At 40.5% G+C, this 18,003-nt stretch overlaps 2 non-coding genes across 2 annotated transcripts; both read left to right on the top strand.

Annotated features, from left to right (window-relative positions):
• The first annotated feature begins 6,829 nt into the window (after positions 1-6,829).
• On the top strand, positions 6,830-6,933 carry LOC112752151 (small nucleolar RNA R71). Its single transcript, XR_003176597.1, has one exon. It is a non-coding gene; the product is annotated as a small nucleolar RNA R71 (small nucleolar RNA).
• A 10,508-nt stretch (positions 6,934-17,441) lies between these two features.
• Positions 17,442-17,545, top strand: LOC112753023 (small nucleolar RNA R71). Its single transcript, XR_003177426.1, has one exon. It is a non-coding gene; the product is annotated as a small nucleolar RNA R71 (small nucleolar RNA).
• Positions 17,546-18,003: the final 458 nt, after the last annotated feature.

Below are 18,003 nucleotides of genomic sequence, written 5' to 3'. Positions count from 1 at the left end.
TTTAAAACATTTCCCTCCCAAACCTAACCCCCTCATACACGACTTCCCTCTCTCTCTTACCCTATAAATACCACTCATTACCACCTTCAATTTCACACATCATAAACACTTACACGCCCTTGGCTGAACTCATCACACCCCTCCATCTTTTTCATTTCTTCTTCTTCTCCTCATTTCTTTCTTCTTTTGCTCGAGGACGAGCAAACCTTTTAAGTTTGGTGAGGGAAAAATCTTTGCTTTTGGTTTTTCCATAATCATTAATGGCACCTAAGGCCGGAGAAACTGATGCACGGAAACTTGTCTCTCAACAAATTAGAGGAAAGTAAAAACTCACAATAGAATAAAGTCGAATCCCACAGGGATTGATTGGTCAAGCAACTTTAATTAGAGGAATGTTCTAGTTGAGCTAAGCAGAAATTGAGTTGAGGAATTCCAGGAAATTAAATGGGGGAAAAGTAAATAACAAAAAGTGTAAATGCTGAAAATAAATGGCAGAATGTAAATGGCATAAAGTAAATTGTAGAATCTTAAATGGGGATTTGGGAAGATGAGCAGAAAAGTAAACGGTAGAAAATAAAGAGAATGGGTAAGATCAGAAATGGGGATTCATTGGGCTTAGGAGATGTTGCATTCTCTGGATCAAGTTCATTCTCATCTCTTCCTCAATCAATGTATTCATTGTTTTCCTTGGCAATCTTAAGTGATTGGATCCCAATTCCTTGGCAACCCAATCACTCTAAGCTTGAACAATTGCCCAATTCCTTGATTTAATTGCTCATGGGAAGAGATGAAGTTTGGTCATTGATTATACCACATGTATTTCCAAATCAAAGTGTTGGTAGGATTATATGTCACTATATCCATCCAAACCCCAATTTGGTCCAGCATGAAAAAGCAATTCTAGCATGATCTCCTTATTCCTCTTCCAAGGTTTAGAGGAGATCCAATTATGGAGAGCTTCTCTTCCAAGATAGCTAATCAATTGGATGAAGAACAAAAGCTTTCTAGTAAAATCAAGAGAAAAGAAAGAGGAAGAAGAATGAAAACTATAATTGATCCATCAAATTACAACAGAGCTCCCTAACTCAATGAAAATGGTTTTAGTTGTTCATAGCTCTGAAAATGGAAAGCAAAAATGGAAAGTACATTTTGAAAAATAAACTAGAAGTTGCAGAGAAAGTAAAATATACAGAGTATAGTTCTCAAGTTCCCGATCCCTTTTCAATTCAAAACTCTCCCTATATATACTACTCTTCAGATCTTCTAGTTAGCTCTTCAAGTCTTGGATATGGGCCCTTGATCTTTAGTTGAAGCAGTTACAGTCTCTAGTGGGCTTAGCTTTGCTTCCTTTGTCCTGAAATCAAACAAACAAGGTGCATCAAAGCTTTGTTTCAAGTCATGAGATCATGTATCATCTATATTATCATTCAATTCATGCACAATTCTCATGAAATTATGTAAAGTTCACAATGTTTGCTTGAATCAAGATGTAAGTGTATATTTACCCAAAACCTGCTTATTTACTAAGAAAATGCATGAAACTACCCTAAAATAATAAAGAAAAAGGTCAGTGAAATTGGCCAAAATACCCTGGCATCACAACACCGAACTTAAAGCTTGCTTGTCCCTAAGCAAGTACTGAAACATAAGAATGATGAATGAAACAACAAGAGAAACAAGTTCTTATTATAGAAGTAAAGTTCTTGGTTTATGGGGTTTCATGCATAGCAACTTAGGTTCATTCCTTTACTGGCTTCCAGGTTCTTATCATGCTCTTGAATACTTGCTTAATTGCATCCTATGAGATCCTTATTCCTTGATCTTCCCTTTCTTTTCAAGGTTTATTGCATTCTTAGGCTACGTGCTCTATGAGAGGGCAAATCTTTAAAATAAGCTTTCAGCCAACACTCCCGAACCAGTTGGTACAAGGTGCTAGGTGTTGAAACACCCCTAAGGACTTACTCCCTCAAGTCTTTCTCCCCCATACATGCACACCACAGGCATATGGTTTGTTATTTTCCTTCCTTGAGGCCTTGGTGTCCAGTACCTCTTTGGGTTACTAAATGTTCTGTAGCAAGGTTGCTCTTGATAGTGGATTTTCAGTTGATAATCCCGGGTTAGTTAACCCAAGTTACCAAGTGATGAAGCACTCCTGAGAACTTATTCATCCAAGCAGATCCTTGGTACAGGAACACCACAGACACATCCCTCAAGATTTAAACCTTTGGTGCCTAGCCTTATTTCTTATTCTTTTTCTTTCCTTTTCCAATTCTTACTGTTCTTTTTCTTTTTCTTATTAGGACCTTGTTATTTAACTAGTCTCATCGAATGTGCTTCAAGCATAGGATTCAGAACATGTAGTTGCCTGTGTACCTTGTTCGTGAACCAACTTAGCTAACCAATTACTACACCACAAACATTAAGAATTTACTCCACAAGATGAACCCCACTCTGGTTTTTCATAACATTTCCTTTTATTTAACTTAAAGGACAAGAATACATTTAAGCAAGATGAAAATAAAAACAGGGAACTTAGACTAGCACACATGGAATTAAGCAAAGAAAACAAACACTAAATTCTAGTGACTTAAACTAAAGAATAACTATTAACCGGGGCACATTCAGACTTCCAATTTGAATATTTCAAAGCAGATGGAATCAAGTAAAAACACAACCTTTTGGTGGTGACTTCTAGCTCTTCCTTTGTTGTCATCGTCCATAGCTTTTGCATCTTTCTTCGTCTCCTTGGATGATGATGCACCATTTTTCCAGAAGATTGATTGAATTCCTGCAAAGTTATTGGAAGTTGCTTGTTCCCAAAGCACTTGAGAAGTAGTTAGCATGCATGTATGCTTATGAATTTCTGAACTTAATTTGGTGTGTGAACACCAAACTTAGTTCATTGCCTAATGCAACAGATCGAATACATGCAGAGAACAATGCTTTTATTAAGAAAACGACTATGAACTAGAAACTAAACTATTGTTAAGTAGTTTCCCTGGTTGGTTGGGGCTAGCAACTTGTCATTGAAGAGGTGTAGTGTGATTCTAACTGAAATCTTTAGTGGAACACCAAACATAGAATTACATATTCACTCTTGGATTGTTTTGGTATGCAACACCAAACTTAGCTCCTCACAATATAGGGAAAACTACTTGTAACCTTTATTGAAATAATCATGAAAGGGAAACTACCTTAGGTTGGGTTGCCTCCCAACGAAGCGCTCTTTTAGCGTCGCTAGCTTGACGATTTCTCCATTAGTTGAGATGATACTTCATTTTGGGGCTCTCCCCCATGTTGCCCATGTAGTGTTTGAGCCTTTGTCCGTTCACAGTGAAAGTTCTCTTTGAGCTTTCCTCCATGATTTTTATGTGTCCATAAGGTGAGTCCTTTGTGACAAGAAAGTGTCCTGACCACCTTGATTTGAGTTTCTCAGGGAAAAGTCTCAATTTGGAGTTGTAGAGGAGCACTTGCTGTCCTTTTTCGAAGCTCCTGGGTGTCAGATTGAGGTCGTGCCTTCTCTTCGCCTTTTCCTTATAGATCTTGGCATTTTCATAGGCTTGAGACGTAAACTCCTCCAGTTCCTGCAGCTGTAAGACTCTTTTTTCACCAGCAGCAATACTATCAAAATTTAGTAGCGTGAGAGCCTAGGGATCTTTGTGTTCCAGCTCCAATGGTAAATGACAGGCCTTTCCATACACCAATTGATATAGGAACATCCCGATTGGTGTTTTGTATGCCGTCCAGTATGCCCAAAGAGCATCATCTAGCTTCTTCGACCAGTCATTTCTTGATGCTCCCACAGTCTTTTCCAGGATCCTTTTTAACTCTCTATTAGATATCTCGGTTTGCCCACTTGTTTGGGGGTGGTAAGGCGTAGCAACCTTGTGTTTTACCCCGTATCTTAGGAGAAGAGCTTCTAGTGGTCTGTTGCAAAAATGGCTCCCTCTATCACTGATGAGTGCTCATGGGACTCCGAACCGGCTGAAGACATTCTTTCTGAGGAAGTTCATGACCACCTTGTTATAATTTGTTGGGGTTGCAATAGCCTCTACCCACTTGGACACATAATCCACTGCTACCAAGGTATACTTGTTTGAATATGAGGTTGGGAATGGACCCATGAAATTGATTCCCCACACATCAAACAATTCCAGCTCTAAGATTAAGTTCTATGGCATCTCATTTCATTTTGGTAAGTTTCCAGCTCTTTAACATTCATTGCAGTTCTTCACTAGTTTTTTGGCATCCCTGAAAAGGGTGGGCCAAAAGAATCCACTTTGTAGTACCTTGGCTGTAGTTCTTTCCCCTCCAAAGTGGCCTCCAAAGCACGAGCCATGGTAGTTCCATAAGACCTCTCGTCCCTCTTCTTCTGAAATGCATCTTCTAAGGATTCCATCTGAACACTTCTTGAAGAGATATGGCTCATCCCAAATGAAATATTTAGCATCATTAATGAGTTTTCTTTTTTGATGTTTGTTGATCTCTGGAGGCAAAGTCCCAGTTGCCTTGAAATTGGCAATATCTGCAAACCAGGGTTCTTTGTGAACCACCATTAACTGCTCATCTGGGAAGAACTCATTTACACTTGCATCATGTGTTCTACCTTTATCATGAGGGATTCTTGATAGGTGATCTGCTACCTTGTTCTCTACTCCTTTCTTGTCTCTAATCTCAATATTGAATTCCTCAATGCCTTGGTTAGAAACTTTATGGCCAAGGACTATTCTTTCTATCACCATTTCTTTCATGACTGGATTTAGCCTCCTTTGGGGTTGAATGGAAGGTTTGGCATCATCTTCCAACAGTATCTTATGCATGCATGTGGCCGAACTGATTCCCTTCAAGTCAGTGAGGGTCCATCCAATGGCATCCTTGTGCTTTTGTAGTACTTGGAGTAGCTCCTCCTCTTGTTCTTGGCTGAGGGTTGAGTTTATGATCACTAGATAACTTTCATTTTCTCCTAAATATGTATACTTGAGAGTGGGTGGCAGTGCCTTTAGTTCAAGTTTGGGTGCTTCTTTTCTTTCATTCTTCTCCTCTAGTGTGCCCTGAACATGAACCTCAGCTGTTGCAGCCTCTTCGCTTAATGCTGATTCCTCTTCTTCTGTTAACCCCTCAAGTTCTTCTTCTTCAAAAGTCTCTTGCATTGATTCTTCCAGTGAATCCAACTTCATACATTCTCCCAATGGTTCTTGTGGGTAACTCATGGCCTTGAACACATTGAATATCATCTTCTCATTGTGTAGTCTAAGGGTAAGTTCACCCTTTTGAACATTAATGATAGCTCCGGCAGTGGCTAAGAATGGTCTTCCCAGGATGATAGAAGCCTTGGCTCATTCCTTCATATCCAACACTACAAAGTCTGCTGGGAAGATAAAGTCTCCTACCTTCACCAACAGGTCTTCTACTATTCCATGAGGAAACTTGAATGATCGGTCTGCCAGTTGCAGGGCCATTTCTGTTGGCTTGGCCTCCTCAATCCTCATTTTTGTCATCATTACTAAGGACATCAGATTTATGCTGGCTCCTAAATCACATAGAGCCTTTTCCACTGTGATTTCCCTTAAGAAATCTGGAAGCTCCCAGGATCCTTCAATTTCTGGGGTAGTTTGTGTTGAATGATGGCACTACATTCTTCGGTTAGTACCACAGTCTCGTTGTTCTTCCAGCTTCTCTTCTTGGTCATCAACTCCTTCAAGAACTTGGCATAGTGTGGCATTTGCTCTATTGCTTCAGCAAAGGGTATGTTAATCTGTAGTTTCTTGAAGATTTCTAAAAATCTTGAAAATTGGCTGTCATCCCCCTTCTTCTTCAATTGTTGAGGGTATGGGACTTTTGGAACGTATGGCTTCAACACTTCTCCTTCTTGATGTGAATTGGGAGTGGGAACTTGAACTTCATCTTGTTCCTTTTTCTTTTCATTTGAGTCCTTCGCTTGTGGTTTCTTGGAGGTCTCCTTCAATTCCTTCCCACTTCTGAGGGTGATTGCCTGACACTCCTCCCTTGGGTTTGAATCAGTGTTGCTGCAACTGTTGTGGCTGGGAACTTGCTTAAATAGGTAGCTAATTTGTGTTTCAAGTTTCTTGATGGCAACATCTTGATTCTGCATATTGGATCGTACTTCTTCTTGGAAAATTTTACTATCTTGAACTTCTTTGCATATATTTTCAAGTAGCATCTCAATTCTGGAGAGCCTATCTTCGGATGGTGATGGTGAGTTGAGGTTGGAGTGGTGAGAAGGGCCATTTTGATTTTGATATGGATATTGAGAGGTATTATTGGGTGAGTGCTGATATGATCTCTGTGTGGAATGTTGGTGAGTTGCATTGTGGTTGGGGTTGTGACGTCTTTGATCTTGGCCTTGATCTTGTTGATTTCCCCACCCGAAGTTTGGGTGGTTCTTCTAACCAGGATTGTAAGTTTTGGAGTATGGATCATGGGTCTGCCTGGGTGAGTTCCCAATGTAGTTGGCATGTTCCTGGTCACCCTCGTCCTCTGCATTCACACCTTCTTGAGCTGCTGATGAGGTGGTGACTGCTGCAACTTGGTTTCTTTCCATCCTCTTGGTAAGATCAGCCAGCTGCTTGGTGATCATCTTGTTTTGGGCCAGCAGCGCATCCATGTTGTTCAGCTCCATTACTCCTCTAGTATTGCCCCTTTCAGAAGCATAGAAGTAGTCATTCTCAGCTACAGTCTCGATGACATCTATGGCTTCTTCAATGGTCTTCTTCTTGTTCAGAGATCCCCAGATGAGTGGTCTACTGCCTTCTTTGATTCATAAGAAAGACCCTCATAGAAAATATGTAACTGCACCCATTCATTGAATATGTCTGGTGGGCACCTCCTTGTTAAGTCCTTAAACCTCTCCCATGCTTCATAGAAAGTTTCACCATCTTGTTGCCTAAAGGTTTGTACCTCAGCTCTCAACCTGTTAATTCTTTGAGGAGGGTAGAATCTCGCCAAGAATTTGTTTACCACATCTTCCCAGGTTGTTAAACTCTCATTCGGGAAGGATTTCAGCCATTTAGATACTTTATCCTTGAGTGAAAAGGGAAACAGAAGCAGCCTATAAGTGTCAGGATGAACACCATTAGACTTCACAGTATTACATATCCTTAGGAAGGTGGTGAGATGTTGATTGGGGTCTTCTTGGGCACTTCCTCTGAATGCACATTTGTTCTAGACTAAGGTGATGAGCTGGGGTTTTAGTTCAAAGTTATTGGCATGTATGGTTGGCTTTTGGATGCTACTTCCACAGTTTCCTGGATTTGGATTGATATAAGAGCCTAGAACTCTTCTCTCTTGCCCAGCATGATTCACTGGACCTTCTCTGGCATGGTTGTGAGCCTCTTCTTCATGGTGGTTCTCCATATTCTCCTCCATGTCTGGTTCAAAATACTCTTCCTCTTCCTCAGTACCAACGACTCTCTTTTCTCTTGCTTCCCTCCTTAATCTAAGGAAGGTCCTCTCAGGTTCAGAATCAAAGGAAGTTGAAGCTCCGCTTCTTCTACCTGCCATACAACCAACAAGGCAAAAAGCAAGAAAGAAATTGAATGGAAATTACTCTTGTTAGAATGGCTGTTAGTGTGAGTGATGCAATATATCAAACAGTTAGTGGGTTAGTGAACTGAATTGTAAACAATGAAGAAAACACAACAAACAAGCAAGGGAAAAAGGAAAGAAAATAATAAAAACTGAAAGTAAATCACTCAAATGGAATTAAACAAAACAAAAGAAAAATGCTCAATCTAGTTATCCTCCAAATTAATCATTGTTGATACAAAATCAATCCCCGGCAACAGCGCCATAAACTTGATACACGGAAACTTGTCTCTCAACAAATTTCCCTCGGCAAGTATACTGAATTATCGTCAAGTAAAAACTCACAATAGAGTGAGGTCGAATCCCACATTAATTGATTGGTCAAGCAACTTTAGTTAGAGGAATGTTCTAGTTGAGCTAAGCAGAAATTGAGTTGAGGACTTGCAGGAAATTAAATGGCGGGAAAGTAAATAACAGAAAGTGTAAATGCTGGAAATAAATGGCAGAATATAAATGGCATAAAGTAAATTGCAGAATCTTAAATGGGGATTTGGGAAGTTGAGCAGAAAAGTAAATAGTAGAAAATAAAGAGAATGGGTAAGATCAAAAATGGGGATTCATTGGGCTTAGGAGATGTTGCATTCTCCGGATCAAGTTCATTCTCATCTCTTCCTCAATCAATGCATTCATTGATCTCATTGGCAGTCTTAAGTGATTGGATCCCAATTCCTTGGCAACCCAATCTCTCTAAGCTTGAACAATTGCCCAATTCCTTGATTTAATTTCTCATGGAAAGAGATGAAGTTTGGTCACTGATTATACCACATGCATTTCCAAATCAAAGTGTTGGTAGGATTATATGTCACTATATCCATCCAAACCCCAATTTGGTCCAGCATGAAAAAGCAATTCTAGTATGATCTCCTCATTCCTCTTCCAAGATTTAGAGGAGATCCAATTATGGAGAGCTTCTCTTCCAAGATAGCTAACCATTTGGATGAAGAACAAAAGCTTTCTAGTAAAATCAAGAGAAAAGAAAGAGGAAGAAGAATGAAAAGTATAATTGATCCATCAAATTACAACAGAGCTCCCTAACCCAATGAAAAGGGGTTTAGTTGTTCATAGCTCTGGAAATGGAAAGCAAAAATGGAAAGTACATTCTGAAAAATAAACTAAAAAGTTGTAGAGAAATTAAAATATACAGAGTATAGTTCTCAAGTTCCTGATCCTTTTTCAATTCAAAACTCTCCCTATATATACTACTCTTCAGATCTTCTAGTTAGCTCTTCTAGTCTTGGATATGGGCCCTTGATCTTTAGTTGAAGCAGTTACAGTCTCTAGTGGGCTCAGCTTTGCTTCCTTTGTCCTGAAATCAAACAAACAAGGTGCATCAAAGTTTTGTTTCAAGTCATGAGATCATGTATTGATGGATATTTTGGAAAACGAATTTCCAATCACCTAAAACTCACCGGCAAGTATACCGGGTCGCGTCAAGTAGTAAAACTCACTTAGAGTGAGGTCGATCCCACAGGGATTGATGGATCAAGTAACTTTAGTGGGTGATTAGTTTAGTCAAGCTAACATTGAATGAATTGCGTGACGTTGATCAACAGAAAGTAAATTGCAAGAATTATAAAGTGCAGAAAGTAAAATTGGACATAAACTTAAAGAGCAAGGAAAGTAAAAGAGCTGAAACTTAAATGACAAGAAATGTAAATTGCATAAAATGTAAAGGGGATTGGGTGCAGGGAATTTAAATGAAAGCAGTAAATCAGTAACTTAGAGCAATTGCAGAAAATGTAAAATTGCAGGAAATATAAATCAAGCTCATGATGCACGGAAAACTTGTCTCATAACAAATTTCCTTCCGCAAGTGTACCGAATTTGTCGTCAAGTAAAAACTCACAATAGAGTGAGGTCGAATCCCACAGGGATTGATTGATCAAGCAACTTTAATTAGAGGAATGTTCTAGTTGAGCTAATCAGAATTTGAGTTGAGAATTGCAGAAAATTAAATGGCGGGAAAGTAAATAACAGAAAAGTAAATGCTAGAAATAAAAAGCTGAATGTAAATGACGGAAAGTAAATTGCAGAATCTTAAATGGGAATGGGAAAATTGCTCATAAAAGTAAATGACTGAAATTAAAGAGAATGGGTAAGATCAAGAATAGGGAGTTCATTGGGCTCAGGAGATGTTGCATTCTCCGGATCAATTTCATTTTCATCTCTTCCTCAATCAATGCACTCATTGATCTCCTTGGCAATCTTAAGTGATCGAATTACAATTTCTTGTAATTCAATCTCTCAAATCTTGATCAATAGCCAATTCCTTGGTCAATTGCTCATGAGAAGAGATGAAGTATGGTCACTGATTATACCACATGCATTTCCCAAATCAAGTATTGAGAGGATTATAGTCACATATCCATCCAAACCCAATTTGGTCCAGCATGAGAAAGCGTTTCTAGCATGATCTCTTCATTCCTCTTTCAAGGATCAGAAGAGATCCAAGTATGAATAGCTTCTTTTACAAGATAACTACCCAATTAGATGAAGATCGAAAGCTTTCAAGTAAAATCAAGAGAAAAGATAGAAGAAGAATAATGAAAACTAGTATTGATCTATCAAATTACAACAGAGCTCCCTAACCCAATGAAAGGGGTTTAGTTGTTCATAGCTCTGGAAAATGAAAACAATGATGGAGAATACATAATGAAACTAGAAGTGCAGAGGAAGTAAATACAGAGAGTAGTTCTATGCCCAGAGGCTCCCTATAATTTCTAACTCCCTAAATAATTCAAAGCTACTCCTATATATACTACTCTTCTACTCTTCTAGTTGGCTCTTCAAGTCTTGGGTCTGGGCCTTTGGATCTTGAGTTTGAAGCAGTTATCTTCTTCATTGGGCTTGACTTTACTTGCAGAGAGAAAGTGTGAAGTGGGCAGAGACTTTAGCTCAGGACGTTAATGGTGTTAACGTTCAGTGAAAATATGGGTTCAAGAACGTTAGTGACATTCAACTTTTTCACTAACGTTCCTCACTCAAGTAAGAGCCACGTTAACCTCAACGTTAGTGGCACAAACGTTGCCACTAACGTTGCCTCTTTGTCCTTCGCGCACATTATTGGGACTCAACTTTCCCAATAACGTTGAGAATCCTCCCCCTTCCCTTCGTTAGAGTCCACGTTAACTTAGTTAACGTGGCTCTTTTAACGTAGGCTTGCCAACCTTCGAGAACATTAGTGACACTTAACATTGTCACTAACGTTCCAATGTGCCCCTTAGCTCCCACGTTAGAGTCCACGTTAACTAGGTTAACGTGGCTTCTAATGTGGCCGTGCTAGCCATCTCCAACGTTAGTGACAAAGTTGAATGTCACTAACGTTGGCTCATCATCCCTCTCCTCACGTTAGCTTCCACGTTAATAAGTTAACGTGGGTGTTAACGTGGCTCATTGTGGCTTGTGTTGGCTCCTTCCAACGTTAGTGACAATGTTTGGTGTCACTAACGTTGTCGACAACCTTTCTTCTTCACGTTAACTTCCACGTTAACTAGGTTAACGTGGCTTCTTGGGGATAGTGTGTGTTCATCCCAACGTTAGTGACAATGTTTGGTGTCACTAACGTTGTCGACCACCTAGTTTCTTCACGTTAGCTTCCACGTTAACTAGGTTAACGTGAGAGTTAACGTGGCTTTTTGTGACTTGGCCAACGTTAGTGAGAAAGTTTAATGACACTAACGTTAGCGTCCCCCTTTTCTTCTTAACGTTAGAGGCCACGTTAACTAAGTTAACGAGGCAACTAACATGGCCACTTATGAGCTTGGTCCAACGTTAGTGATAATGTTAAGTGTCACTAACGTTGGCTCCATTTCCTTTCTTCCACGTTAGAGTTCACGTTAGCTTAGTTAACGTGACTCTTAACGTGGGCAATGATGGCTTTGAGAGCGTTATTGGCAATGACTTTTCTCATTAACTTTGCAAGTTACTCCCATTCCACGTTAGTGTTAACGTTAGTGTAACTAACGTAGCTACTAATGTGGTTCTTCTTTGCTTCTTTTGTCCTGAATTCAAGCAATAGAGTGCATCAAAGTTCTAGTCCAAGTCATGGGAAATAAAACATCCAATTTGTCATTAAATTCATGCAAAATCCTCATGAAATCATGTAAAGTGCACAATGTATGCTTGAATCAAGATATAAATGAATATCTACCCAAAACTAGCTTATTTCCTAAGGAAAAGCATGAAACTACCCTAAAAACAGTAAAGAAAAGGTCAGTGAAACTGGCCAAAATGCCCTGGCATCACAACACCAAACTTAAAGCTTGCTTGTCCCTAAGCAAGTACTGGAACAAGAGAATGATGAATAGAATGCCAAGAGGAACCTGGTTTTATGGTGGTTTTATGGTGGTTTCATGCATAACAACTTAGGTTCATTCCTGGCTTTCAGACCTTTATCATGTCCTAGAACACTCACTTTGATTGCATCCCATGAGACTTTTATTCATTGATCCTTTTATTGTCATTTCAGGGTTTATTTTTGTTCTTAAGCTAAGTGCTCTGTAAGGGGGCAACTCTTTAAAATAAGCTTTCAGCCAACACTCCCGAACCAGTTGGTTCAAGGTGCTAGGTGTTGAAGCACCCCTAAGGACTTTTTTGCTCAAGTCTCTCCCCCATACATACACACCACAGGCACATAGTTTATTTATTTTCTTTTCTTGAGACCTTGGTGTCTAGCACCTCTTTGGGTTACTAAATGCTCTGTATTGAGGGTTACTCTTGATAGTGGACTTTCAGCTGATAATCCCGAGTTAGTTAACCCAAGTTACCAAGTGATAAGGCACCCCTAAGAGCTTATTCATCCAAGTAGATCCCTCACACAGGAGCACCACAGACACATGGCTCAAGATTAAAAACCATTGGTGCCTAGCCTTATTCCTTGTTCTTTTTCTTTTATTCCTCAACTTTGATTGTTCTTTCCCTTTTTCTTATTAGGATCTTCTTATTTAGCTAGTCTCATGGGGTGTGTCTCAAGCATAGTATTCATGACAGATAGTTGTCCTCCCACCTTATGGTTGAACCATCTTAGCTAACTTATGACTATACCATAAACTCATGAACTTACTCCATAGTATGAACTCCTCTATTGTCTTTTATAAACACTCATTCTCTTTTTCATTTGATTCAAAAGGGACAAGCATACAAGTAAGCAAAGTAAGGATGCGGTGACATAAAGACTAGCACACAGAGACCTCTTCGACATAAAAACTTAAAAGACAGAATTTAAAAAGGTTCAAAAATAACATGGAAGCAAGTTCTATTTCATACAAGATCTTCCTTATTCAAAGCATGGAAAAAGATGGACCAAAGAAGGAACGTCACCACCTTTTACTCTTGTGGATGCCCATGCTTTCCTCCTTGTTTGTCTTCTTTGTGTCCTCTTGCATTTCCTCGCATCCGTTCCAATCTTGCTTGCTTCCAATCCTCAAGTGCCTTCCTCACTGATTCATGACTCTCTTCCACCTTTTGGCTTTCTTCTCGTGCTAATTCATCCCTCATTTCTTCATACCTTGTGATTCCTGGATGCAATATAGGCAGCTGTCCTACCAAGTAACCGAGCCTGGCTTGAGTATTTATATGATGCCCAGTCTCGCTCAGGTAAACTCCTTCTGCGAATGCCCTTTGCTCGTCCAATAGTTCTGCCTGTTCTATCTGTCTTCGATGCATCTCATGTATATGTGCACCTTGATGTGCTTAGATGTTGATTAGCCTCTGGATGGATTCTTGTTGCTCGTTTTGCCTTTATTCCATCCTGTGGAATGTTTCACCCCATTGTTGCCCTTGATTCAGTTGCTGATCCATCATTTGCTTTTGCCACTCCCCTTGTTGAGTCATCCATCTTGAGAGCGACTCCTCTTGCTGCCCCATCATCTGTAGTTGAAGCTCTCTCTGTGCTCCTTGGCTTTCCAAATATTGTTGAGATAGTCCATCAATGGCTTTCTGCAATTCGTGCATATCCAAGGTGGCTGGTGCTTGCCCCTCTAAGATTTGTCCTTCCACTACTTGAGGGGCCGTCCTCTTCCTTTGCTTCTGTTGAGGCAGGGGGGATGCGGTAGCATACATTCGTTGAACGGTTATTGGAATGCCCTCTTTTATCCATACGAGGTCCTCATTTTCAAACACTACCCCAGCTTTCTTGCACAGTCGGTAAATAGTGCTGGGGTAACCCAACGTTCCTCTTGAGTCGCTCTTCTCTGCCATTTTTCTAATGCCTTCTGCTATGAGTTCATGAACCTTGATTTCTCCTCCTTTGAGTATACAGTGTACCAGTGTGGCTCTCTTGAGATTCACTTCCGAGTTGTTCGCTGCTGGGGGGATAGACCTCCTTACAATTTCGAACCACTCTTTTGCTTCCGGAGTGAGATCTGCTCTCTTGATGAACCTTGGTCTCCTATCTGCATATCTTTCCCAGTCAGCTCCTGGTACACAAATGTCTTGCACAATCTGGTCATGATTAGGGTTGTTGTCCATTCTTGAATGATAACTCTCTTCTTCAAACGGTATGGACCGCAGTTTTAATGCCTTCATGACACTCATGGGACCAAAATCCACAATCTTTCCTCTCACAAAGCTTGTATATGACTCATCTGCCTTATCATATCAGACCGTATTTGCATAAAACTCTCTTATAAGATTTGCATTCACCTTAATGACCGGATCAGTGAGGAGCTCTTATCTTCTCTTTTCTACCTTCATTGTGATTTCGGGACACTCAGTTTTCTTAACTTGAAATCCTAGCTCATAAATGATCTCCTTATACACCATCCACCCATATTGCAATGCATGGTGCAAGCTTCTAAATCTCTTTTCATCATACGGGTGTTGCTACATAGGTTCCTTTCCCTTCCTTCTTTTAGAACTCAAAGATTCCATGAATGAGGGTTAATGTGTGAAGCTGGCAATGGTGTGGAGACTTTTGGTTGTTTAGGGTTGAATGCAATGAAGGGAGTGAAGGGGAATCCGAAATGGAGAGGTGTGCAGAGTGGGGTACGGAACAAGGATCACTTATATAGAGAGGTTGTGAGTGAATGGAGGGTGTGGTTTGATGGAGTGGTTGTTTGATGGATGGTTGGGGTTGTGCATGGAGAAATGACAATGATCATCACTTTATGATGGAGATTGCTCGGTCTTCAAGGGTCCCATCCTTTTCAATGTTGCATGGCAACATTTTCCAATGCCTTCCCTTTTCAGAACAAGTGTGTAGTTTCTCCTCATGAAGTGGCCGAACCCTTCTCATTTAATTGTCCAATCAATCTCCTTCAATGTTCCTCTCATTTTCCTTATAAAATATGAAAAATTAATGTCCTAAAAAATATTTAAACTTTACGGCTAAACTAATAAAAAGAAGAAAAGATTTTGTTTATTCATGAACTCCAACTAACTAACTAACTGTGTATCCTTATATGCACATTGGTAGCACCATGGGGTGACACCAAACTTAGTTTGGAGCACTGTGATGAAAAGTTCTGTTCAAAGCTCCAAGACTAGCATGCTCTCAGTTGCATTCATGCTTTCTTGGCACGCTTTGAACACCAAACTTGTTCTTCACTATATACTGCAATATAAGTACTTCACCAAGTGTTTGTCAAGTTTAGGTTGGAATTCATGAATATTGACTTATTCACTAGTAAAAGCTTATAAAACATGGGTTGCCTCCGATGAAGCGCTTCTTTAGCGTCACTAGCTAGACATTTCTCCTTCATCAGGGAGGTTGATAATGCTTCAAGTCCTCCCCTCTTGCCTTGGACTTATATCCATTAGTTGTATCAATGATCTCTACATGTTCCAAGGAGAGAACTCTGTTGATAGTGAAGACCTTAGGTAACTGAGATGGTACAGTGGGGAGATTAGGGGGGATATTTGGGAAGTAAGCTGAGATCACTTTATCCCCTGGAGAGAAGTCTTCCGTAGGGATCTTCTTGTTCCTCCACCCCCTTGGTACCTTCTTCTTTGTCCCTTTTGATGTTGCCTTGCTCTTGGTGACTTCTTCTTCTAAGGGAATTTTGTTGTTGTCTTCACATGTCTCTGGTGGTTTAGGTTCCTCCAGCTTTTCCTTGAGTTGTGACAACTGCTTATTTCCTTGTTCATCAACCAAGGGCTTTCCCATATGGGCTGGTTATGCTTTAGTGCTTGCTTCCTCTGTCAGCATCTCATTATGATCTTTGCTTGGTTCTTTGTTTTCTTGGTCTGCTTCTTGCGAGAGTTTGAAGACATTAAAACTGAGTCGTTCATCATGGATCCTCAATATTAGCTCCCCTTGCTCCACATCTATGAGTGCTCTGGCTGTAGCTAGGAATGGTCTTCCCAATATGATTGGGTGAGTGTGACTTTCTTCCATGTCCAGGATGACAAAGTCTGTTGGGAGGAAGTATTTTCCAACCTTTAACAATACATTTTCCACCACCCCTATTGCTTGTTTTTGAGTTTTGTTAGCCAGCCCAACGACTACATCTGTGGGCATTATCTCATTGATCTGCAGCCTCTTTAACAGGGAGAAGGGCATTAAGTTGATGCTTGCTCCCAAATCACAGAGTGCTCTATCAAACATTGTTTCTCCTATGGCACAGGGGACATAAAAACTCCCTGGATCTTTTCTTTTTGTAGGCAACTGCGGTTGAATGAGGGCACTGCACTCCTTGTTCATCACTATAGTTTGGCCTCCCTTGAGTGAGCTTTTCCTGGGAAGCAGCTCCTTCATATACTTGATGTATGCAGGCATTTGTTGAATAGTCTTGATGAATGGTATGTTGACATGCAGAGATGCGAACAAATCTAGAAACCTTGAGTATATTCTCTTCTCCACAGCACCATTGAGCAGTTGGGGAAAAGGTGCATAGAGTCTCAGCAGCTCCTGTTGTGAGATTTCTGGTTCTTGATGATCTTTTTTCTTCTTCTCTACTGAGGTATCTTTAGGTTGTTCTGACAGCTTGCTTGGCTTGTCCTCAGTCTCCTTATCACTTTTAGTGACCATCTTGCAATCTTCCCATCTTACTTTCTTTGTTTCACCTCTCGGATTCTTCTCTGTGTCACTTGGGAATCCATCTGTGGGTTTGGGAATTTGCTCAGAGAGATACCCCACTTGAGATTCCAACCTCTTGATTGTGTCTCCCTGGTTCTTGAAACTGGCTCGCACTTCCTCCTTGAACACCTTGTTGTCTTGAATCTCCTTGCCTATGCCTTCAAGTAGATTCTTAATCCATGAGAGTCTGTCATCAAATGATTGTAGATCGGGATTAGGCGTGGAAGGATGAGGTAAATTATTTTGGTTTTGATGTGGATATGGAGAGTTGTTGTTATGGGGGTGTTGATATGGTCTAGATGTGAAATGTTGGTGGCTTGCATTGTTGGGATTTGGGCGTCTTTGATCAAGGCTTTGGTCTTGTTGATTTTCCCACCCAAAGTTTGGGTGATTCCTCCATCCAGGGTTGTAGGTCTTGGAGTATGGATCATGGTTTTGCCTAAGTGAATTTCCAATGTAGTTGGCTTGCTCCTGACTACCCTCTGCTTCTTCATTCACTCCTTCTTGGGTTGTTGATGAAGTGGAGATTGCTGCTACTTGGTTCCTCTCCATCTTCTTGGTGAGGTCAGCCAGCTGCTGGGTAATGAGCTTGTTTTGGGCCAGCAGAGCATCTACATTGTTTAGCTCCATTACTCCTCTTGTGTTTCCTCTTTCGGAGGCATAGAAGTAGTCGTTCTCTGCTACAGTTTCAATGACATCTATGGCCTCCTCAATGGTCTTTTTCTTGTTCAAAGATCCTCCGGATGAATGGTCTACGGCCTTCTTTGACTCATAAGAGAGCCCTTCATAGAAAATGTGCAGCTGCACCCATTCATTGAACATGTCAAGTGGACACCTCCTTGTTAGGTCCTTAAACCTCTCCCATGCTTCATAGAGAGTCTCACCATCTTGTTGCCTGAAAGTTTGGACCTTAGCTCTCAGCCTATTGATTGGTTGAGTGGGGTAAAATCTTGCTAAGAATTTGTTCACCACATCTTCCCAAGTTGTCAAGCTCTCCTTTGGGAAAGACTCCAGCCACTTGGCTGCCTTATCCTTGAGTGAGAATGGAAATAAGAGCAGTCTATAGGCGTCAGGATGAACACCATTAGACTTCACTGTGTCACATATTCTCAGGAAGGTGGTTAGATGTTGATTGGGGTCCTCTTGGACACTTCCTCCGAACAAACAGTTGTTCTGAACAAGGGTGATGAGCTGTGGCTTTAGTTCAAAATTGTTGGCATGGATGGTTGGCTTTTGAATGCTACTTCCACAGTTTCCTGGGTTTGGATTGATGTAAGAGCCTAAAACTCTTCTATCCTCCCCAGCATGATTTGCTCGACCTCCTCCGCCATGGTTGTGAGCCTCTTCCTCACGATGGTTTTCCATGTTTTCTTCCATGTTTG

This window comes from Arachis hypogaea, chromosome 15, assembly GCF_003086295.3.
Source record: "Arachis hypogaea cultivar Tifrunner chromosome 15, arahy.Tifrunner.gnm2.J5K5, whole genome shotgun sequence".
Lineage (NCBI taxonomy): Eukaryota > Viridiplantae > Streptophyta > Magnoliopsida > Fabales > Fabaceae > Arachis > Arachis hypogaea.
This window is presented reverse-complemented; position numbering and strand designations above follow the sequence as displayed.